We start from the raw sequence: 8168 nt of genomic DNA on the forward strand, positions 1-8168 counted from the left end.
CCACTGGCTGTAGTGCATTATTGGCATGAATATTCCGGAACTTGTATCAAGTCCAGTAGTGAATGGAAATGAACTCATTGATCCACAGATTACAGACAGAACCTCCACCAACCCATGAGCCAAGTTGAGAAAATGAGATGAGAAATGTGTACCGCTGTTAAAAATCCAGATATGCCCTGGGTTGCAAATCTTTCATTTGCCTCTTATCCACTACGCACCTTTTTTCACCCTTCTCTAAGACCCAGGCGCTAGTCCTTTATGGATGCTTCTACAGGCATCCTTGCCCTCAGGCTTCTTGTTCGGCTTGATCAGTGAAAGTCATTGGCTGGGGGTTGGTGAGAAAGAGAAAAATAAGGTCAGGGCATTTCCTCCCCTCTCCCTCTATCTCTTTATGTACAGAAACAGGCATCTCTCTATGTACAGAAACTCCCTTTCCGAGTTCCAGGACCTCCTCCCTCTCCTTGCTCTTTGAGGCCTGGTGGTGATTGCCCCTCTTCAACTGTTGCCAGACTCAGTGTCCAGGACTCTCCTTTGAGGCTTCCCTCACCTGCCTCACCTCTTTTAATGATCCATTAAACCCTCCTCACTTCCACATGCTTCCCCTTCGACTCTCACTGATACACATTCATCTGCTAAATGATGAGTCATTTTCACAAATCATAAGAACACCCCCCCCCCCTTAAAAAAATCCTTGTGTATTAGTTTGCTCTGGCTGCCATAGAAAGTACTGCAAACTGGGTGGCTTAAACAACAGACCTGTCTTGTCTCACAATTCTGGAGGGTAGAAGTCCAAGATTAAGGTGTTGGCAGAGTTGCTTTATTCCAAGACCTCTCTCCTCAGCCTGTAGAGAACAGTTTTCTCCCTGCATCTTCACACGATCTTCCCTCTGTACTTGTCTATGTCCAAAAGTCCTCTTCTTATAAGGACACCAGTCATATTGAATTGAGGTTGATCCTGACAACCTCATTTAACTTAATTACTTCTGTGAAGAACTTATGTCTAAATGTAGTCACATTCTGAGGTACTAGGGGTTAGGATTTCAACACATGAACTTGTAGGTAACACAACTCAGCCCATAATATCTAGTGAACAAGCAGACTTAGCTTGAAAAGCTGCACTATTTTTTTTCCCATGAAAGTCATGAATTTCTTCTTCCAACTATTTGGTTAATTATTAATACAAATTGCTTGTCACAGTAATAAAATTTAAATCTGTGTTGAGAGTGCCCCAAATGAAGATACTGCAGAATAATCTACTGAGCCTTTAGAAAAATCTCAAAGGTAGACAAAGCTAAAGCACACCTGGTTGTACAGTTTCTAAAGCCGCAGAACAATGTATTATTGACAGCAGCTAACACTCCCAGCTCACATGGCAATGGCCATGTGTTTCATATTGCTTTTTAATTTTCCTCAGAGGCTTTGTAGCACATGCACCACAAATGACTCTTCAAGAAAGCTAGAAGAAGCATAATGAGTCTTTCCTTTGGAACTCATTCTAAGGATTAATTTTTTTTTCTTACTTGCTTCTGAGGCTCCTATTCATATATCATAATGGTATCACCTGGTTTTCCTTTGTACTCTAAATTTTAGTCAGTATAAATTATTCTCTATCTACCCTTCTAGCTGAGAAAAGGAAAAAGAGAAAAGAGAGGTTGATTCAAAGACCTTCAAATAAAATATATTGGTTGGCTTCTTCATTATGACTTCTGTTACAATGTCTGTGAGGTAATTCACTTCAAAATCACTTCAATATAAGGTGTGGGAGCAACACGTTCTAATTTATTCCCTAGGAGTAGTTAGTGTTTGAAGAATTCTAATCAGAAATTGACACTCCAGAGATGGTTACTTAGCCCTTCAAACATCATTATCAAAATCCATATCTGGAGGTTTGCTACTTAACCGAAGGGATAGAAGTAACGTTTCATTGGTGAAATGAGTGGTTTTTGAGACTAGTGATTGTTTAGGCATTGGGTACAGCTCCCGCTGCACTTCCATGAATGAGGCATGAGACTATGGCAGGGTCAATGGCTTAACAGCCCCTGTAAAGCCCTTGTCATCTAGGGTCCCCTCAGTCCTGAGTCCTTCCTGGAGCATCCTGCCATCTGACAAACCACAGCACTGGCTCGTCCTGTCATCTGACCATAATTCTGTCTACCTCAGAATGAGCTCTTCATCAACTGCTCGTCACAAGGGACTAGGGCAAGAGTGGAAATGCCCCAAGTTACAAAATCAGGCTGTATGAGTTCTTCGGTGCCTGTCTGCTAATAAATACTTGCACATTTTGTGAAATTGGTTTAATATCTGCTTGCTTTGTAATAAACCACTGGTACAACCCCATCTATAACTAGCAAAAATTACCACTATTGAAAAATGTTTAAGTTGTTATTTGCTTAAGGGTCTAAAGGCCTAGAAAAATTAACAGCACTATTTAATTATTTTTCTTGGAAGATGTACTACCTGGTTTCAAGCTCTTCTTTGTTTCACTCTAATTACCTCACTTTTAAAGTGCTCTTTTACCAAAATATTGTATTATATTACATGTGCTTGGTTGGGAAAAGATAAAATATAGATTAAAGAAGAAAAAACAAACTATTTTCTGTATTTTTCTAATTGCCTCATGTGTATTATTCTTTTTTCTTATCCGTATCTTCACCAGGAAATGAGATCATTGAAGGCAGGGATGGTCTTTTTGGATCTGTCTTTTCATGATACACTCATAAACAAGGCAATTGTGGATTTTGAAAATCCAACAAAATTTTCAAAGTGGATTTCCTAAGCCTACGTGTGATCAGTGATGTCAGGGTCCCATCTTTCCATCTTCATTTAATTGGCAACCTCTAATTTGCAGCATCCCAAACCCAAGTTTTTCTCATTGTATGTCATTATAGACTCTGAGTAGGGTCTGAGGGGTTCTGATAAGAAGAGAATTCTAGAGGATTTAGTGCATGATGGGAACGATCTGTAGTGGCTCAAAGTCTCTTCTGTTTCAGAGTTTCTTTCTATATTCTGGTTGCTTGGATTGTCAGAGACTTTATTTATGGTATTAAAGACTTTTACTATTTTGTCCTTTCACCCAAGGCTGACATTAAGATGGGACCCAGATCCCCGGCTTCCCTGCATCTACTGTTTTCAGCTTCTTCTAGTGGAAAGTACGGTTTTACAATCCTGTTGAATTGGACCCTGCGGGAATAGTCTTGAGCTTTGTAATTCCCAAGGACCACTCTTACCATCGCCTCAGTTTTACCTGGGCTCTTTCTCAGGATAAAAACACTGCGTTGGGAAGGAAAAGCAGCCCTTGAGGGTACCACCATGAAAAAAGTGGGGAAATGAACAAAAAACACACATGATACTTGCTTCTAAGTGTACTCGGCTAGATGAAGCCCGAGTTGATTTAGCGGTAAGCTATGTTAACATTCACCTAGTAATAACTCACGTTTCTCCACTGGCAGATCCTCTGGACTAGAGAAATAGATGGAATCACAGAATCACAGTTATCTAAACCGGTGCATGCTCCAAAACTATTGCCTCAGCAGCATTGGAGTAATTGAGTGTTATATGCTTCCTGGCCATAAGATGGCACTATGCATGCAGCAAAAGACGCAAAGTCCGCCAGTATCAAAACTAGGACGAAAAAAATTAAGCAATTTAGTAAACTCATGAGCAATGCAAACTCACAAAGGCCAATACCTGCCTTTACTAACTGCGCTCCTTCCAGATAAAGTATGATATGCTTCAGGATTTCCTGGGAAATGGTGCCTAAATTATGAAAGTCTAATAAAACCTGTACAGCAACTTTGCTAGAGAAATTAAAATGTCTTTCTGAAGGTCAGTTACGAGCCTTTGGTTCTATTAAAAAATGCTGCACTTTGGAGGAAATGATGCTGGCCAACAATTTACAAACAACACACTCAGCCTTGTGTGGGCTAATTTAAGAATAGATGTCGACCTTTCTGGAAAACTGGATTCAATTAAACAAACATGTGTTGAGTTCCCACTATGTGCAGAGACCGTTTAGTAGCTTTAAGTTTCTTCAAAGATGAGTAAATTTGCCCTCCAGGGGCCCATATTGTAGTGGAGGTGGTAGTTACAAATATTTTATTCTGAAAACCAAGACAGCCCCTAATAAACAAAGTATCAAAGACAGAAACTGCTCTGTGAGGTAGGGAATGGGGAATATCTAAGAAATCTTCTTAGACAGGTGGCATTGTCATGAAAAGTGAAGATTAAGTAAACAGGGATGAGACGGCTCACCTCACACAGGTGAGGGTGCCAGTGTCTGTGACGTGCAGTGGGTGCAGCATGAAGTGTGAGTAAGGAGGTGGGTACAGGCTAAGGACATAGGACTAGACTCTGATCAACAGAGAGTCACTGAAAATTGCTGAGCAGGACTACCTTATGAGCAGGTTTTAGACAGAGCCCTTAGGCTGTAGTGGGAGATGGGCTGTGGGAGGGAAATTCTGAAGGAAGAGGGTGGGGCAAAGTTGAAGATAACTCCAACCCACGTGCACGTTAAATATTAACCTCTTATTTTTCCCCCTGACTTTCATTGATTTTTTTCCATGTATCAGTGCCTTTCTCCTTGCTGTAAAGTAAATTTTAAATGTTGTGTCAACAAGGTCACAGAACCAACAGAAAAGTAAGATATAGTTATGGCAAAAATGTTTCCCTAAACAAAATTGGAATATAGCAATTGACAAAAGATTCTTTTTCTGACTGAATTTATTTACATAAAAGGTCTGACAAAGTTAACCATTGAGTCATTTACTTAATGAATCCCTTACATTTAAAAAGAATAAAAGTACTTGAAATTAGACTACTCCAGAAAACCATTGACATGTTTGTTCCCATGAAAGTTTGATTTTGCTTTCATCTCCCTTATGAAACTCTAAGTTTCCTGAACCAAGAACATTATCTTTACTAATCCTTGTATCCTCAGTACATTAAAAAAAAATGTTTTATGTGTGGCAGGTGCTCAGTTATTTTTTGTTGTTATTGAATTGCACTTAAACTGTACTATTGAAATTAATTGAATGGCATGCCTTGTGTCATTGGACATTTGCCCCAACATTTTACTGGGAAACTTCATACACACAGCAAATTTGAAAGCATTTTCAGTGAACACCCATATTCCCATCACCTACATTTCACCGTTATCATTTTACCATTCTTGCTTTATCACTAATCTATCTACCCACCCATTTCTCATTCCATCCATCAATCCATCTTAATTTTTGTGAATTTCAAATTAAATTACAACCATAAGTACACCTCCCCCTAAATACATCAGTGTGCATATCTTTAACTAGAGTTCAAGATTTGTTTACATTTTGTCCTCTAAGATAAAATTATGTACAATGAAATGCACCAATTTTAAGTGTAAGTTTCTAAGTTTTGACAAATGCATATACCTGTGTAACCCAAACTCCTTTCAAAATGTAGAAATTACTATCACACCAGAAAATACTGCCTCTTCCTGCTCAGGCCCTACTCCCACCCCCAGGGGTGACAAATTTTTTTTATTTATGTATTTATTTTTGTGTTTTACCTCTTCTAACTTCATATACATGGAGTCATAGAGTGTGCTCCTTGGGATGAGGCTTCTTTCACTCAGCATAATGTTTTTGAGATTCATCTGTATAGTTTTTATCTGTAATACTTTTCCTTTTGTTCGCAGTAGTGTTCTAGTGTATAATTACAGCAAAGTTGCTTATCCATTCTCATTTGGATGGACACTGGGCTGTTTTCCAGTTTTGTGTTATCAAGAATAAAGCTAATATGAACATTCTTGTTCAAGTCTTTGTGGACATATGTTTTCATTTCTCTTGAAAAATAACTAGGATTGGAATTGCTGGGTCATAGGGCAAATATATGTTTAGACATTTTCACAAGTTCCTTTTTACAAAAAGCTGGGCACTTGATCTCCCCCAATTTGATCATCTAAGAGAAAACCCAGAGTAAGAGCTCCCATAGGGGTCCATTGAATGTTATACACCTCACTCAAAATTCCAGAGCATCAGAGGGGCCTTTCAGTTTCACATGATACACACCTGCTATAGACTGAATGCTTGTGTCCCTTCAAAAGTCCTATGTTGAAAATTAGGCCTCAATGTGATGGTATTAGGAGGTGGGACCTTTGGGAGGTGATTAGGTCACGAGGGTGGAGTCACATGAATGGGATCAGTGGCCTCATAAAAGAAACCCCAGAGAGCTCCCTCACCCCTTCCCCCATGTGAGGACACAGTGAAAAGACTATGAACCAGGAAGGGGGCTCTCACCAGACACCAAGTCTTCTGGCACCCTGATTTTGGATTTCCCAGCCTCCAGAACTTTCAGAAACAAATTTTTGTTGTTTATAATCCTCTCGGTCTATAATATTCTGTTATATCAGCCAGAACAGACTAAGACAACACCCCCCCACATACGCACACACCCAACTGACAGTTGATTAAATGAGCAAAGAATGCTTAACCCAAGAGTAGTCATCCATCGGGCATCTAGAAGCACAAGAGATAGACGGGGTCAAAGATCTGCCCACAACCTGTTGATGGCGAATGACTGGTCCAGTTCATCCCTTTCTCTGAGAATTTGAAATGGATATACTGGAGAGAGACTTTTAATTCCAAGTGGACACAGAAGGAAAAAGACACACAAAGCATTCTTCATATTTCTTTGAGAGCAGCTACATCTATGGTTAGGAGATAGATGGGGATTTGTGCTTTTCTAAGGAATGAGTTTTTTCATCCAGGAGTTTCCCTTGCAAATGAAGATAAATAAAATACCTGTGTAATCATTTACATTCTCAGAAAGGGTAGTACAATCCACACGATTCTTGCTATTGTAAGATTTAAAGTCTTAAAAATTAAAAAAATTGGTTCAGAGATCCACAGTCAAAAGGTGGGATGAAATACAAATAAAGACAAAGATAAAAAGGAACTTTCCCTCTCACACTCGCTCCCTCTTTCTCACGCTCCAGTAATAGTTCGCTGTAAGTAAAAATCAAGGAGTTAGGAAGAAGAAGCAAGGCCAACTAAAAAAAAACTGTAAAAGAAGCAGAAGGAACATGGAAACAAATTCTCCAGTTCTTATCCCTCCAACTCTGATACGGCCCTCATAACGGGGGATGAAGCGCATTTGCTATCCCGGATGCATCTTATGATAATTCTAACAGTTCATCAAAAAACGATGAGATTCTGCAGCTCAACTTCTAAGATCTTACCTCAGAAGATAACCTTAAAATTATGACAAGACGTATACATAAGGATGTGTATCACAGTCTTGTTTACCATGTAAAAATTGTTAAGCAACCAGTTACTGGTAGAGTTCATGAAAAATCAGTTCTGTGCAGTGTTACATGTGGATTAATGAGGCACTTTAAAGTTACAAGACGGCGATACCCCTAAACTTGCTTTTAGTAATTGCAAAGGTACAAAGGAACATGGAATAGGTCTTTCCACCACTCCATCTGGCCTTTCTAACCATGAGTGTCAGCTACAGAAGGTTTCGTGGCCCACTTTTCAAGCAAGCAAACCAATAGATGTGGCACAGGTACACACACTGCTAAATAAAGCTTTCAGATACAGTGACCTTGTTTACTCAGTGGTTCTCACTCTGGTCAAAAATTGTTGTCACTGCAGTCCGTTTCTAGGAGAGGAAAATAAATGTGCATTTCACTTTGGGATAATAATACTCTGAAGCCACAGAGAGACACTGACACATGACACTGGTGGTGATAATAATAGTATGCAATATTTACTGGTACCTTCTATGGGCAGGCACCATGCTAACTAAGCATTTCTTATATTATTATCTGTCTTTATCCTCACAACAATCCTAGAAATACATCCTATTATTTTCTCCCATTCTATGGATGAGTAAGCTGAAGGTTAGAGCAAGTACACAATACTCAGCTGTACAGCTGGGTAATCTGTCTCATGCCTTCTACCTCATCAGACATTCAGCCCTCGCTAAAGAAATGATGACAAGAAGAAGAGAAAAGCCAAGAGTGAGGGGTACTTCAATATGGCAGAAAATCATTTATTGCCTCTTCCAATCTGTGGGTTTGTTGGGACAGAGAGGGGCTCTTTAAAAACAATTCAAGAGCCAAAGACATAGAAAAGGGTTTTGTCTTTTTTTCTCCCTCAAATACCCTAAACTATTTTTCATCACTA

The sequence above is a fragment of the Rhinolophus sinicus genome, chromosome 4, assembly GCF_057876585.1.
Source record: "Rhinolophus sinicus isolate RSI-liver-muscle chromosome 4, RSI-T2T, whole genome shotgun sequence".
Lineage (NCBI taxonomy): Eukaryota > Metazoa > Chordata > Mammalia > Chiroptera > Rhinolophidae > Rhinolophus > Rhinolophus sinicus.